This window comes from Macaca mulatta, chromosome 8 (assembly GCF_049350105.2).
Source record: "Macaca mulatta isolate MMU2019108-1 chromosome 8, T2T-MMU8v2.0, whole genome shotgun sequence".
NCBI classification, from domain to species: Eukaryota; Metazoa; Chordata; class Mammalia; order Primates; family Cercopithecidae; genus Macaca; species Macaca mulatta.
In genome coordinates, this window is record NC_133413.1 from 76716964 (window position 1) to 76733433 (window position 16470).

The following is a 16470-nucleotide window of genomic DNA, read 5'->3' on the forward strand; positions in this document are numbered from 1 at the left end:
CCCATTGTTTGTAAGACAAGGACTAAACTCCTTTGCTTGGTTTTCAAGGCCTCTCACCTTCTCCAGTTTCACTGGACCAAGCCTCTCCCCTTGGCCACCCATTTACCCATTCCTCCCCACCTCTTATGCACCAGGCGGATCTGTCTGCCTTCAATTTTCCAGCTTGCCCAATACTTTTCTTGCCTCCATGGTCTTGCTCATGCAATTTCTACAGCTTTTCTGATAGTTGAACTCCTAATGCGGCCTCCTGTGGGATTCCTGCTTCCCAGGGGCCACTGCTTCCTACCTCCATCATTTGTATGACATTCTCCTGACATTTAAAAAATTTTGACCCTTTGTGCTGAAGAAGTGAGCCAGGTGAGATTGGGAGACCAGGGTGAAGGGAGTAGAAGAATGTTTTGAGACAGGGAAGAGCATGTGTAAAGACTCAGAGGACAGAGAGAATGGTGTGTTCATGGAGCTAAACGTGCATAGTAGTTAATAGAAACTGGGTTTGAGTGGACAGGACAGCATTGGGAAGAAATGGCACTGGAGACAGGGGCAAGTCCTAGGGATTGGCCCTGCTAAGAAGCTGGACTTTTAGCTAAAGATCAACGGGGAAGTTTGAAGAGTTATCAGCAGGGCAGTGATGGGATAATATTTGCATTTTAAAGGAATTAGTATATGGGGACCAGAGAAAGACTGGAGAAAGGACTGTCAGTTAGAGAAGGCTGGCAGGAGATAATAAGCTTGGTCAAGGGTAGTGACCAAGTTCACTACCTCTATTCAAGAAACAGAGGAAGAGAATAGACTTCAGAGAGCTTTAGAAAGGAGGCGCGATTAGGCCTGGTTAATTGATCGGCATGGTTTAAATGGAGAGGGTGAGAGAAGGGAGACACCTGGGTTTCTGGCATGCCTAGAAATGATACTGTCCACGGCACGGCATCACTTCCTGCTGATGCCCTCTAAAGAGACTGGGTCTCTCTCTCCCTTCTCAGAGATGAAACTTTTGACAGTGAGAGTGGGGGTAGTCGACAGCTCCTCAGACATTTGCTTCGGAGAAGACACTTCCAGTTGATATGGGGCCTGGATCTCATTCATTTGTTACAGTCTCCAGGGCAACTAGTTATTCAATAAACTTTGGTGAATAAACAACTGTGCCTATAAATACTGTTCCTGGTAGTCTTCCTGCTATGTTTTCTAAAAAATATTGGGCATTTTATCTTTTATTGCCCTTCATAGTGTAAATATAATGGAGCCTGTCTTCCTCTCCAACTCAGATTTCAGTTGAAAGTCTTCATTAGGAGGCAAGTCTTCTGCCAGCTGGGTTATTTGATAGCCGTCATAGTCTTCATGGTGCTCCTTGATGGCTATTTAATATCTGGTAGCTCAGAGTCATCACCAGAAAATCAACTGTGTCTTTTGACAGCATCCCGGGCCAACAGTCCCCTTCCTACATCTTCCTTTCTCTTCAAAGTCATGGCCTGTACAACAAAAGATTAAAATCCCCTTATGTCCTTTACTCCTACCTAGAACCTTAAAGGAACTAAACATACCATGTCTTCTGACTGCATCTTTTCTTATGAATCACTTCAAGGCATGCTCATATTGTCAGAAAGTAGTTCATCTCCAGAATCATGGGTCACGATCAACTTGCTCTGTCCCTCCCCTGCCACCACTGCCCCCTTCCTCTATTGGTAAGTCCACTTGATAGAGCGGTGAGGTCTCCTTCTTTTCCTCCTCCACCTGTAGTCTGTGCTGTTGTGGCATGTTCTTTTTTTTTTTTTCTTATTTATTTATTTATTTATTTTTGAGACAGAGTCTTGTTCTGTCACCCAGGCTGGATTGCAGTGGCACGATCTCAGCTCACTGCAACCTCCACCTCCCAGGTTCAAGTGTTTCTTGTGCCTCAGCCTCCCCAGGAGCTGGGATTACAGGTGCCCACCACCATTCCCTGCTAATTTTTGTATTTTTCGTAGAGACACGTGTTTCACCATTTTGGCCAGGCTGGTCTTGAACTCCTAACCTCAAGTGATCTGCCTGCCTCATCCTCCCAAAGTGCTGAAATTACAGGCGTGAGTCTTTCCTTATTCACATCTTGAGGCTGCTCACGGTCCTCCCTTGTGTCTGGAATCTCGTAGTGATGGCTTTCTCCTGGGCGCATGTTCGTGAGAGCCCCTCACTACCTCTGTAAGTTGCAGAAGCAATCAGTGAGCACTTTCTTCACCCTCGTTAGCAGACCGTCAGGTTTGCATATCAGCGATTTCATCATAACTAGGAAATGGTAAAATCATAGTCCAATTAATATAATTCTTTAATTTTAAAGAACTATACAACTAGAAGGAGGTAGTTATCAATATATATTTAAAAATGTGGCCGGGCGCAGTGGCTCAAGCCTGTAATCCCAGCACTTTGGGAGGCCGAGATGGGCGGATCACGAGGTCAGGAGATCGAGACCATCCTGGCTAACACGGGGAAACCCCGTGTCTACTAAAAAAATACAAAAAATTAGGCGGGCGCCTGTAGTCCCAGCTACTCCGGAGGCTGAGGCAGTGTAAACCCAGGAGGCGGAGCTTGCAGTGAGCTGAGATCCGGCTACTGCACTCCCGCCCGGGTGACAGAGTGAGTCTCCATCTCAAAAAAATAAAAATAAAAATAAAATAAAATAAAATAAAATATAGAAATGTGTTTCCCAGAATTTAAGGTAATGATATTGCCACAGTTGATACACACATATGTTATTATAAATGCTCATTTTAGAAGATGAAAGATACCATCTGAATAGCATACAAATAATAAGTGCTATTTAGGTCATTATTGGCATTTCCTCCTATCCCTTAACATAATTTCAGTCAGCTTTACATTTAGACGTCATTTCTTGCTTAGTTTTGAGATAACAGAAATAGCAATCATTAAAAGCAACCTATTTTTTTTTCCTTAAGCACCTATTGTACTAGTCATGGTTCTTCAGAGAAACAGCACCAATAGGAGAGATGGACATATGTGTGTAATGTATGTATTTCATATATATACATATGTAAAATAAGGAGTTGGCCCATATGGTTATGGAGGCTGACAAGTCCCAGATCTGCATTCAGCATGCCTGAGACCCAGGAAGAGCCAATGTTTCAGTTTGAGTTTGGAGGTAGAAAAAAAAACCAATGTCCCAGCTCAAAGTGGTGAGGCAGGAGGGTCAGTCTTTTTGTTCCATTCAGGCCTTCAACTGATTGGATGAGGGTGGGGTGGGCAGCAGCAACCTGCTTTACTCAGTCAACTGATTCAAATGATTGAATGATTCAAATGTTCGTCTCACCCAAAACACGCATGCAGACACACCCAGAATCATGTTTGACCAAATATCTGGGCACCCTGCAGCCTAGTCAAGTAGACACATAAAATTAATCATTGTACCTACTATGTCATCAGTTGGCCTAGTAATTACCTCATTTAATTGCCACAAAGACCTCCCATGTGGAAAGTGGCCTTATTCCCATTTACTCCACAGCTGTTTATTTAACAAATGTTTGCACACTTTAGAGATGAAGAACTGAGCCTCAGAGAATTGAAGTAACACTTGTCTAAGGCAGCACAGCCAGTAAATGGCAGGACCAAGATTTCAACACAAGTCTAAGACTCAGCTGGGTACTCTGAACCAGTATGACCACTGCCTCCCAGCACTGGTGCTGTGCTCCCCACAGGCCCTGGGGCTCCCTCCTTAGGATGGAGGAGAGCTGAAGGCATTGGCCACTGGCCAAAACTCAGGGCAGCAGTGGGGCAGGCACGCCTGAACATGTGGGACCTGAGTGCAGCTGGGAGCCTGGAGAAGGCTCCCCTTTCCTTGGCCTTTGAGATGACCCACAGAGCACGAATCTAGCATTTGTTGAAAGCTACGTGCTCGTGTTTTGTGTGGATATTATTATTTAATGTTCACAACATTTCTGTGTTCTTCCCACCACCCCACCCTGTTTGGGAGGGAGACAGTGACAGCTTCCCCATGAGGCAGCCATGGGCAAGGACTAGGAGGCATCCTTTTAAACTGTTGTCCTCAGAGCCACCAAGAGTACCCTAGGTTGCCTTAAATGGCCCCATGGACCAGTCCAATCCTGTTCCATCGCTCCTCAAAATCTGTCCATAAAAACTGCTTAAAATGTGCATGAATCAATGGCTCCGCAGGTGTGTGCTGCCTGCTGATTCACCCACTAGCAGGCCTGGGCTTTCCCTTCTTTTTATTTGCTCCTCATCGCCTGATACATTGCTGTTCCTCATTTTCCATTTCCACTAGAGCTTGGCAAAAACATTGTTCAGTTCTAAACATAACTATGAGCCCCTAAATAAATATTGTATAAAAGGAGCTCCTTTGTCCTCAACTTCCCGCAGCACTCTCTGCTCTACGGAGTCCCCTTCATCGTGACAACATAAGCAGTCCTCATGGCATTGGCCAGTTAGCTTCGCCCATAGCAAAACTCTCATTTTGCAGAGGAGGAATCAGAGACTCAGGAGGGCCTGGGCCTTCCCCAAGTTCACACAGTTAGAAGCCAAGCCATCCGTGTCCCAGTCCAGTGCTTCTGGTGTATCCCACAGACATCAGTTCTTACGGGATGGGATGGGGTCAGCCCCCTGGACTGACCCAGTGCAGGCAGGTCAAAGAACAAGACATCCTGGAGGTGGCCTTGCGGGAAGGCACGCAGGCTGGCCCAGGGCCACACGGGAGGTTGGCACCTGTTTTGCATATTTGCCTCCATGTACAGCCATGTGGGTGCAACACAAACAAAGGTACTGGAAGAGGAACTGGGATAGGGAAGTACTTTTTATATTAACAGAAGCAGATTCCCTCTGGTGTGCATGCTTTGCTGGAAGGCCCGGGAAAGAGCTGAGATTCCTAATTGACTAGAATATGACTCACTTAGGACTCCCATTCCCAGAGGAAGTGGCTTTGGCTCGTATTATGTGTTTACAGAAAATCATCTCATCCATGTAAGCCCACAGCATTGGATCCACCCAGCGGATTCTTCTCTATGATACCTTGATGGGTCTCCAGACACGCATTTGGCTTCCATGGGAAGATGTTTCCTGATCAGACCCTTTGGTCAGCTCCCGAGCTCTGAAGCAGACCACAGGAGCCGAGGGTCAACTGTCTTGTTTCAGCCGAGGACTCTGAGAATCCTCTACCAGCCAAACACTTGCACAAGGAAACACAATCAGTGGTAACAACTCTCAGAGGAAAGGAAAAAAAAAACTGCTTCTTGCTTTCAAGATCATTCTAGTTTTTTTTTTTTTTTTTTTTTTTTTTGGTAGCATGAAGGGTAAATAAACTTTAGGTGCCTTGAGAGCAATTGAATCATAGTTGAGAAGGCAGCACACCCTAGAGGTGGATAGAGAATTTGGATGGTGTCCAGAGATGTGGGAGCTCGTTCTGGATACCAAGGTCTCACTGGTAAAATCACCGCACCGCTTGACCTGGGATGCTCAGAATTGGGAGACCCATGTTCCTACCCTCGCTCTGTTAATAACTGTCTGATGTGTACATGAAACCCCTCTGAGCCTCAGTTTCTTGATTTATAAAGTGGGAATAATAACACTTGCCGTGCCTGCCTGTCCCAGGTGTGTGGGTCAAATGACCCTATGTGAACACACTTTGTTAACAAGGGAGTATTCTATTTTTGTGTGTGTGTGTGTGTGTGATGTAGGTGGGAATGTCTTTTGCTGGAAGTGAGATGGGAATGCTGAAGAGTGGTGGAGAATGGTAAAAGGCCTTACTGGGACACACAGAGGGTGCTGGGTAGGGTTGCAGACCCCTAGCACTGGAGACCCTGGATCTGCAGCTCCAGCATTCACCCCACCAGCAGATGGACATGCGGTCCACTGTTGGCTGGGGTGGTGGATAGAGTTAGGCGTATTGACAAGGCAGCAGTTACAATGGTGATCCCAGAGATTTCACTGAACAGGAAAGGGGCTGAAGAAAGAGACCCAGCAGATAGGTTTGGGGAGCTCGGAAGTATCAGCGAGATGTAAGCATCACGTGCATAAGGGAGTTGTTGGCAAGGTGGCAGTGGTGGGCAGAGAGGCGAGGCTGGAGTTTCAGATTTGAGAGGTGGAGGGCATCCAAGATCTGACAAGGGAGGGGTTGCTGGCTGGGAGGGCCACGGTGGTGCTGAAGGGCCCCAGGCCAAATGACAAGGTTGGCATAGAAAGAGTAGAAGCTGAGTGCCAGGGTCACCTCAAAGAATATGGTGGAGTTGTCACACCTAGGGAGATGGGAAATCTGTGAGTGGTGAGGACATCAGAGGTGGGGCCAGGTGTCTGGAGGGGCTGGGAGGAGAAGGCTGATGCTGTTTTAGGGTAATGGAGACCCAGAAAACAGATCTACCTGGATGCATGCTCAGATTTGAAATTGGATATGAATTACATACAGATTGGTCATTTTACATGTAGATAATCAAAAGTTGTTGGGACATCTTATCCTCAATAATACAAAATATGCATTAAAAAACTGTAATAAATAACTCCTTTTAGCTATTGACATTTTTCATAAAATAGGCCCAAGGGCATGGTTAGTACTAATGAAAGAGAGCCACGCATTGCTGAATTTTCAGGAGTTTTGCAAGCCAGGTGTTATGTTGATAGCTTGAAATAGGCCTGGAAGCGAAATCAGCAAACATTACAAACCAGGGCTTCCCTCAACTAATGCCCCCCTATCCCTGGAAATCTAGTTTATCAAATATTTCCCAGCACCACTGCCTAGGCCTAAATAAATCTCCAAATCTGTGCAATTTTACAATCCTGTTGTGGATTGAATGTGTTGTGCCTCTAAAAGAGACATGTCCTAATCTCTGGTACCTGTGGATGTGGTCTTATTTCAAAGCAGGGTCTTTGAAGATATAATTAAGATCTAAGTTAAGATGAGGCCTTACTGGAGTAGGGTGGGCCCTTAATCCAATGTGACTGGAGTCCTCCTTAGAAAACAAGAAGAGATACAGATAGATACAAACAGAGTGGGGAAAACCATGTGAAGACGCAGACCCAGGGCAGAACAGCATGTGACATTGGAGGCACACCACGGTGACACACACCAATGATTGCTGGCGGCACAAGAGGCCAAGAGAAAGACAGGGAACCGACTCCCCTCGGAGCTCCAGAAACAACCAACCCCGCAGACACCTTGGCTTCAGACTTCTGGCCTCCACACCTGTAAGAGAAGACATTCCTGTTGTTTTAAGCCACGCGGTTTGTGCCATTGACGGCAGCGCGGGGAAACTGACAACCCTGTCACAGCCTCACGTTTGGGCAGGAGGGCATGGAAGTTCTTCCACGTGAACAGCAAAGGGAAGGTCGGCTTTTGCCTTTCCCTGTCTCTGTTCCTAGGGGACCTTCCCTCTTCCAGCACGTGTTTTCTTTACCATGATCTGGTCCTTCCCACGAGGTGCCAGGTATTGTTGTTCTGAGAGGTGAAGGACATCTCTTAGCCTTGGCATTCCCCCAGCAGCCCCCAGCAGCACTTATTCACTGCTGGTGAACTGGCTGATTGTCTCTGGTTGGTTCCTGGGTTTTTGTTGTCATTTGCTACCTGGATCTCTCAGGGGCCTTTCGTCTTGACATAGCTGAAGAGTGGATGGAGTGGAGATCTCAGAATTTCCACAGTTGCTCAAATGTTTCTCCCTTCAGACAGAAGCCTTACAAAAAAACTCAGATTTTTGTAGCTTATAAATCCCCCAACAGACGAGCTGTGGGACGCTATTGCAAAACTCTAGTTTCAGAAGAATGCACCAAGAGGGCAGCGTCCTCTCCAGACGTGACCTGCCCCACGCAGATGTTTCCAGGAGTGTTTTTCTAGGCAGTTCTCGTCATCTTAGGTGGCTGAGAGACAGGCATCAGGCACATGGAAAATCAAGGGTGATTTGGAGTGAGAAACAGTTTGAAATTGTAACTCCTGTTTACAGTTTCTTTCTTTATGAACACCAGAGGGCACCACAGTCATACTGAATGGTGGGTCGGTCTTGCTTTAGGACTGCAATCCTGGCACCCAACTTTTCTTTTTCTTTTTAAGTTTAAGAACTAAGAAGTGCTGAATTGAACATGGATTCATTTGAATATTTTGCTCGGACTTCTAAGAAAGTTGCAGAGGAGGCTTTTGGGACCACTTGCTGGATGTTCACGCCCAGGGCCTGCGGCAGGGGGACCTGTGGGGCAGCACTCCTTTCCTGCTCTCCCACCCAGTCGTGAGATTGTCCAGCTCTGGTCTGCTCTGCAGCAGGGCTACGACTGTGTCCCAGGTCAGAGCTGCCTCTTGCAGGGACCCAGCTCATTACTTCCTGGGCTCATCCTTTTAAACTGGTTCTGTGAGTTGTTCCGCTTCGCATCTGGAGGTGAGACCCGGCCCTGGGAGAATGGAGGATTCCCCAGGGAAGGTCGACAGATGGCTGAGGTTGCACTGTTGTTGCCTCAACAGCGGTTGGGCTTCGGCAACAGGGACCAGTTCACCGGTGTGTGTGTCTGGGGTCTTGAACAGTTTCCCGCTGATAGCTTCCCACTGACAGCTGCCCTCTGGTAGCTTCCCACTGACAGCAGAGCATTTATGGTTCTGGAGAAATATAGAAAATTTTCTAAAGGCTCCTAAAAGGCTCTGGAAGGAGCAGGAGCAGAGTTACTGAGGGCATGGGAGGCTTCGTGGGTACTGGGGGCCCTGTGAAGGGGTGGCTGGGCTGACCTCCAGGGTGACCTGAGGCCTGGGAGGAGAGACCACGTGGGAGAGGTGCCTTGCCAGAGGTGGGCAGCAGAGGCAGATGCTACCAGCACCATCGCCTGTTTAATCACGAGTGTCTGGGCCCCAAGGGGGTGTGTGTGCTTGTGGAAGAATCTGTGGCAGATGACACAACTCATTCAGACAGGGGCTTTTCCATTCTCACCTCTGGGACAGGCCACTCAATGTTAGCCATACGGTTATGGGCACCTTCTGATGACACTCAGCAGAGAGCAAGACTGTTCTTAGCAACAGCATGTTGTAAATAGCAAAGGAGCACTCGCTCTGCAGGAAAGCAGATGGCTTTGCAGACCAGAAGCTCTATTAATGAGTTGATGGCAATTTAGTGAGCCTTGGCTTTTTGTATGAAAGAGAAAACTTCAGCAAAATGAGGGGAGAATGTATATCTATAAAAGAGAATATGAGGGCATGGCTGTGACCTCCACAAGCAAGTTGAAACATTCCACCGAGAAGATCCACTGTGGATAATGGGAACTCATGCAAGGCCATGATCTGCTTGGTGCAGTGGGCCCAGAAGGCGGGCAGAGAGACTGCCCTGCTTCCAAGACCAGTGACCACTGTGGGGACTACCTGGCCATGAGGGGGTTCCCTTTGTCATTTACAATTTGCTTGCTCCATTCAGTATTTTTATTTAACTGGGATCAAGAAGGACATAATTTGATAGCAGACCACTTGGATTCCAGTTCCAGATTTATGACCCTCATGACTGATGCTCATGCTTGGCAGAAGTCACACAATCACACCCAACAGGTTACCTTTCTTAAAATGGGCACCTGTTAATAGTACCAAATAATAGATACGATATGACCTGTGAAAGCACTTAGGAATTGATCCAGTGTGACGTAAGTGGTGTCATTAATCTCAGGAGGGAATCTTTAGCATTTCCTTCTCTTTCAAATATGTGTCTGTTACTTGGGCTGAGTGAAAGAGGTTTATTTAGAGTTAAGATAAAGATATATCTTCAGGCCCATGCTGTTAACATCACCAAACAAATAGAATTGGAAAGTATTTTGGGTTCTGGGTACTCATGGCTTTGTGGTTGCTTAGCCACATTCAGATAACAATTTGCAGAGCAACCTCCATATTAGAAACCCCACTAGAAAGGACTTTTGTCCTGAGCAGGGAATACCGTCCTTGTTTTTGTTTTCTACCCTTTTTAAAGCTAACACTAGAGACATCTTAGGCTAATGGGAACAGAAAATAACTACTGGCAAAATCGGGACCAAAGTTCTATTTACGTTTTGTCAAACAAATACATCTGTTTGACTCGAAGCCTCCTTGGTTTATTACAGCAATTGCTTACTGTAAGTAAGCAACAAGGTGTTTAAATTTCACACATGTGAAATACATATTATGTTGCCTAGCAGGGACCAAGACTCAGTCAATATTTTTTTGTAGCACAGTTCTCAGGTTCTGAGCTTTACTTAACCAAAAGTTTACTTAACCAAAGGAAGTAAGTTCTTAACCTTGACACTGGAACTGTGAGTTGGATTTTATTAGTGAACACGCTTGGTAGTTCCTTGTTTAAGTCCATTACCCCAATGTTTTTCTTGAGCTTTAAAACATGCACCACTTGGCACAGTCATAGACTGGTAAGCAAGGGAATATAGTAGGCAGCAGTCCCCTGGAATTACAAGCTCCTGAAGCAAAGCTCTGTAATGGGTGACAGCTTAAGCTATGGAATCAACCAGCCTGATTTCAAAGCCAGAGTCCACTGTTTACTGGCTGGTCACCTTGGGCAATTCACTCAACCTCCTCAATCTTAAATTCCTCCTCTAGAAAATGAGTGCATAAAAACACCCATTTCATACTTTTTTTTTTTTTTTTTTTTTGAGATGGAATTTCGCTCTTGTTGCCCAGGCTGGAGTGCAGTGGTGCGATCTTGGCTCACTGCAACCTCTGCCTCCTGGGTTCAAGCGATTCTCCTGCCTCAGTCTCCTGAGTAGGTGGGATTATAGGTGCCCACCACCATGCCTGGCTAATTTTTTGTACTTTTAGTAGAGATCGGGTTTCATCATGTTGGCCAGGCTGGTCTCAAACTCCCGACCTCAGGTGATCCACCAGCTTTGGCCTCCCAAAGTGCTGGGATTACAGGCGTGACCCACTGCGCCCAGTCCACTTTATAATTTTTAGGGCTTCAATGAGATAATCTAGTTAGTGTTAGCTACTATCACAAACAACATCATCATCATCATCATCATCATCATCATCATCACCACCTCTTAGTCTCCCAAAATACCCAGTGTAGTGCCTTGCACTGTGATACGGGGGAGCAATTTCCATTTGTTGTATAACTCATTCCATCCACTGATGCATTTTAAATTTGGAATGAAATCTATCAGGATTACACATTCAGATTCTTAAAGCTCATCCAATGTACTGTGTTCCCATTTTGGGAGGCAGGGAGAGAGTACCTTCTTAAAACTTTCCCAAACTTCAACCCTAGAAAATAATCTATGTATATAAAAGTTCTTAGTATAATTCTTAGCAAGTCGTAATAGACATTTGATAAAAGTTCTAGGAGATAAAAAGTAAAATGGGTTTATATTTTATGATGATTTTCAGGGGAGACATAGGCTTCAAGAAAGTGACTTGCGGCCACACACGGTGGCTCACACCTGTGTTTGGGGGGCCGAGGCAGGCAGGTGTGACCTCTCGATGAGGTCAGGAGATTGAGACCATCCTGGCTAACATGGTGAAACCCCGTCTCTACTAAAATACAAAAAATTAGCCGGGAGTAGGGGCACGTGCCTATAGTCCCAGCTACTTGGGAGGCTGAGGCAGGAGAATCGCTTGAACCCGGGAGGCAGAGGTTGCAGTGAGCCAAGATCATGCCACTACACTGCACTCCAGCCTGGCAACAGAGTGAGACTCAAAAAAAGAAAAAAAAAAAAAAGTGACTTGTCCAATGTTTAAGAAATAAGAATGTTTTTGGATACTCCTTCTTGAGTCAAACTGAATTTTATTTTGTGTTTTTTCACAAGGATGCCATTATCTTCAGTAAATGTTTTCTTGGGAAACCCAGGCAGTGGGAAATTCCTCCAGACAGCTGCTGGTCAGCAGGTGTTTTCCACATTGCTAGACTGGAGAGCTGTCGGCAGTCAGATCTCTCTGACATGGGGTAAACAGGGCTCTCAATCCAGGCAGCTCTTTAGAACCACCCCATGAGCCTTAAAAAGTACACAAGCCCAGCACCACTGAGCCAGATTTTTGCTTTGGGATAGTCTGGGTGGGCCCCAGGTGTCAGAATTCTTAAAATCTTTCCAAGTGCTTCTAGAGAGAGTTATAATCTAGGTCTCTCTGCTTCTCCTTCTGTATTTCTATGTTTTATACATGTTTATAGATTTCAGCACATTAAAATTCTCTCCCCTTTGTAAATTCTCTTTAAAAGGGACTTTTTTTAACTTTGTAAAATGATAAAACATAATAGGAATTAACCAGTTTGTTCTTCTGAAGAAACATATAGGCACTTGATTTTACAGAAGAATTGCCAGAATTGTCCAGTAGCAACATCTTAGATACTGAAGTAGTAGCGACAGCTTTTTCATTTTATGCAATCAAAGCAACCACCTGTTTTTTTCCCTTTCCCAAGTAAGTTAATGCAATGAATCTTGACCAGATGATTTATCTCTTTGAAATTTACAAAGTGATGGCTTGAGTTTCATATATTGTAATACTAATAACACAAATGATGTAGAGAGGTAGTAAAAATAATAACAATATTAGTAATAATAATGTGTTTGTTCATCATGTCCTTGCACATCGCATGTTCAAAACAAGTGGTGTTTGAGCTTGCTGAGATATGAAATTTAAAAGAAAGACTATGTAACCCTAATGCTTATGTGTTAGATAGTTCGGGTGGAATATTCAAATAATTCAGCTGGTACCTGCTGCAGATTCTGTGGTGGTGCACCAGTCATTTCTTAAAATAACCCTAGCCATATGTGGCAATTGAAAGAGGTGGATAAAAGTTCTCTAGAAGCCCCTAAAGGAATGGTGAAGACCCCACAAATAGAGAATAGAGAAAACAAGGAAGATTAGCATGTAAAACCCTCCTCCCCATCATGGTTCTAGCTTCAGTTTCCCACCTCACAGACAGGACTCTTTGGTTCAAAAAGATCTACTAAGTTCTCTTTTTCAAAATATAAATGATCCACTTGGCAATGCTTTTACAATACATTAGTGCATTTTGAATCAAAGAATTGTTTAATGTGCTAACCATGAGTTATTTCCTTTTGCAAACATCATTTGAAACTCACCACTTCTAGAAAGCCTCACCTGGTTATGTGGAATATGATCCCATTGATCTCTGGACGTATCTTTTGATATCGGAAGCCATATGCTTACAGGCATGTAATGACGTCCTATGTATGACAGTACGCATCAGTATGTCCTTTAATTTCTCCGACTTAAGCACATAGGACCTTTGAACATGCTCTTCCACCTGCTTGGAATATATTTGCTACTACCAGCAACTCCTTTATCTAGTTCTTTTCAGATCTCTGCCTAGATGTTTTTGTTCAGGGAAGCTTTCTCTAATCTTCCCCTGTTCACTGATTTTATGTTCTTGTAGTATCTCTCCAAAGTCTCACTTTTCCACTTTTTTGGGTGACCATTTGATTGCTCACTGCCTCTCTCGGAAGGCTGTAACTCTTTGACTCACACACCCAGGGTCTATGTTGACTTTTGTTTATCAGTGTATTTCTGGCAGTTAGTCCAGTGTTTGAATTCAATAGGTGACTAATTGTTGAATGAATACTGCACTTTCTCTTTGAAACTCAGCTACAGTTCCACTTCGCTGAAGAGTTCTGCGTTACTTAACTTTTTGAAACTAATGTTCTATGTAATACTTTAAAATAAAGATTAATGGTTAAGGAGAGTGATTAATTGTGCAAAAAGAATGACTCTTACTAAAAGTATTTCTTATTAGACTAAATCTGAAACATAAACTAAAACATACATTTTTAAAAAGCTACCCATAAGCTCACCATATTTATTTATTTATTTATTTATTTATTTATTTATTTATTATACTTTAAGTTCTAGGGTACATGTGCACAACATGCAGGTTTGTTACATATGTATACATGTGCCATGTTGGTGTGCTGCACCCATTAACTCGTCATTTACATTAGGTATATCTCCTAATGCTATCCCTCCCCCCTCCCCCTTCCCCACAATAGGCCCTTGTGTGTGATGTTCTCCTTCCTGTGTCCAAGTGATCTCATTGTTCAATTCCCACCTATGAGTGAGAACATGTGGTGTTTGGTTTTCTGTTCTTGCGATAGTTTGCTGAGAATGATGGTTTCCAGCTGCATCCATGTCCCTACAAAGGACATGAACTCATCCTTTTTTATGGCTGTATAGTATTCCATGGTGTATATGTGCCACATTTTCTTAATCCAGTCTGTCACTGATGGACATTTGGGTTGATTCCAAGTCTTTGCTATTGTGAGTAGTGCTGCAATAAACATACAAAGCTCACCATATGTATATAGCAACTACTTTTATGTCATCAAAGGACACTGTCCTTAAACTGAGGTGATGCTGGAACTTGGGTATTTAGTTCTAAATTTGTTTGTGTTTCTTCTTCTTCTTCCTTCTTCTTCTTCCTTCTTCTTTATCTTCTTCTTGTTCTTCTCCTCCCTCCTCCTTCCTCCTTCCTCCCTCCTCCCTCCTCCTCCTCCCTCCTCCTTCCTCCTCCTCCTCTTCCTTCTTCTTCTTATGTGATGATGGGCAGCTTCATAAACTCTGGCTGGAAATCCAAAGGTATCTAAAATACCAATGCCCTCTAGAGGCGAGAGTGCTCTAAATCATTCACACAAAATTGCCTGAAGCTGGGCTACTTGTCTTGGTAAGCAGCACACTTAAACTACTCCTTCAGGTTTCAGGACCCCACTGTGCCAAATTCAGGAATAAAACCTGTCTCACGTAACACATTTTTAGTCTGTGGGATCTTACTCGAAATCATAAGAGTTGTTGTCTCACGAGAATTTTTAATGTCTGTGAGAGTATGGGCATTAGCACGAGACGCCTTAACTCTTAAAACCACCTCAGTCAGTACTGTGACTCAATGCCTGTTAACTAGACAAGGGTTAAATATGCAGATTTGAAAATATTGGGTTAATAAATAGTGAGCAATTAAAGTTTCCCGCTTATTAATATTGCATGGTCTTTCCAGTAATTTTAAATCAACTGATCAGTACTAGCCGTAGACCAAAAAGAAAATGAAGTTTGAAGGAACCCACTTCACATGTCAGGAGATGAGCTTATTTCCTTAATGGAGAGTCCTGGTGGAGACACTGGAGGCAGTTCTTCAGTGGTGTTTGGTTGAACCAAGCACCAGTTGACAAAGGATCAGAAGTGGGATGCGGCATATATTTTGGTATCAGTGGATGCCTTGTAATTGCAAGCTTTACGGTCATGCATGTTTCATTCTCTCTTTGTTGTGTTTTCCAGAGAGATAACCAACTGGCTGGCAAAGTAACAAATGAAAAGTAACCTGACTCTATTGACCCGCTTAACCCTACACAGGGGGAAGGATGGAAATGAGCAGCTGTTTGCTTTGAAACAGTGGAACAGGTATGGAACAGCAGCTTTTGTTGTTGCCTTCTTTTATTTCCTTGCACATTATTTCCAGACCAGTTGAAAACAGCAAGTTGTTCCTGTTTGCAGATACAGAATTGGGGTTCCGGGTTCCGGGAACAGGTACTGTGGTTTACTAGTAACATTCTGACTTGCCACATCTTCAGGTTGCCATTTATATAACGACTAGGGCAATGAAAAAACCTTTTTTTTTTTTTTTTTTTTTTTTGAAACGGGTTCTCTGTCATCCAGGCTGGAGTACAGTGGCACCACCTTGGATCACTGCAACCTCCACCTCCCAGGTTCAAGTGATTCTCCTGCCTCAGCCCCCTGAGTAGCTGGGATTGCAGGCACCCGCTACCACGGCTAATTTTTGTATTTTTAGTAGAGACAGGGTTTCACCATGTTGGCCAGGCTGGTCTGGAACTCCCGACCTCAGGTGATCCACCCACCTTGGCCTCCCAAAGAAGTAGGATTACAGGTGTGTGCCACCATGCCTGGCTGAGACCATTGTTTTCAAACAGCAAATAAGTAATCATTCTAGGGAGAATTTTTACTTTTAAACATAAGATTTGCATTTTGGATGTGCATTTAGCTTTAAGATACATTATTTGGGCTTATGGGAATTTTGCTCCACTAAACGAATTTCTACGAAGGAATCAAAGAAGTAATGACAAAACGGCAAAGCATGTTGATTTCTCCAGGGAATGCCATGAGAGAGTGTTTGCTGTGTTTAATGATCTAATCTCCTCTGCCCACATTCATTTTCTCAGTTGTGAAGGGACCCTGCCAAGAAAGGCATAGTTTGACTTTTTCTATTTTTTCAAATTCACATAATAGATATAGGTGAAGCTTCTTTTGCTTCGAAATGAAGATTTCATTTCAACATGAAAAATTTAGAACCGCACTCTTAGGACCCCTGGAATTAGAATCTTTAAAATTTTTGTTCATTTTGAGTCATTGCCTATTGTCATTGGGGGGCTGTACCTTCTTTCGATTACATCCATTATCAAGAGGCACGTGAGCAGTACCTGGTTTGGTAGTCACTCTAAAGAGGTCAATGCTTTTTGTAATATTAATGGCTTTGTCGTGCAGTTAGAAAGTAATTTTAAGTTCAGAAGATTAAGTATCATGTGTTGGATGTTCAA

The 16470-nt window shown here is 44.1% G+C and overlaps 1 protein-coding gene across 2 annotated transcripts in view; it reads left to right on the forward strand.

Moving 5' to 3' along the window:
• Positions 1-15143: 15143 nt before the first annotated feature.
• DNAJC5B (DnaJ heat shock protein family (Hsp40) member C5 beta) overlaps positions 15144-16470 on the forward strand; it is a 61500-nt gene continuing 60173 nt past the window's right edge. The window contains exon 1 of one of the 2 annotated variants that reach the window (XM_077943691.1): positions 15144-15445. The gene's annotated coding sequence lies outside the window, so the exon portion shown is untranslated. The remainder of the gene's footprint in view (positions 15446-16470) is intronic. The other variant, XM_001093963.4, reaches the window with a different exon arrangement.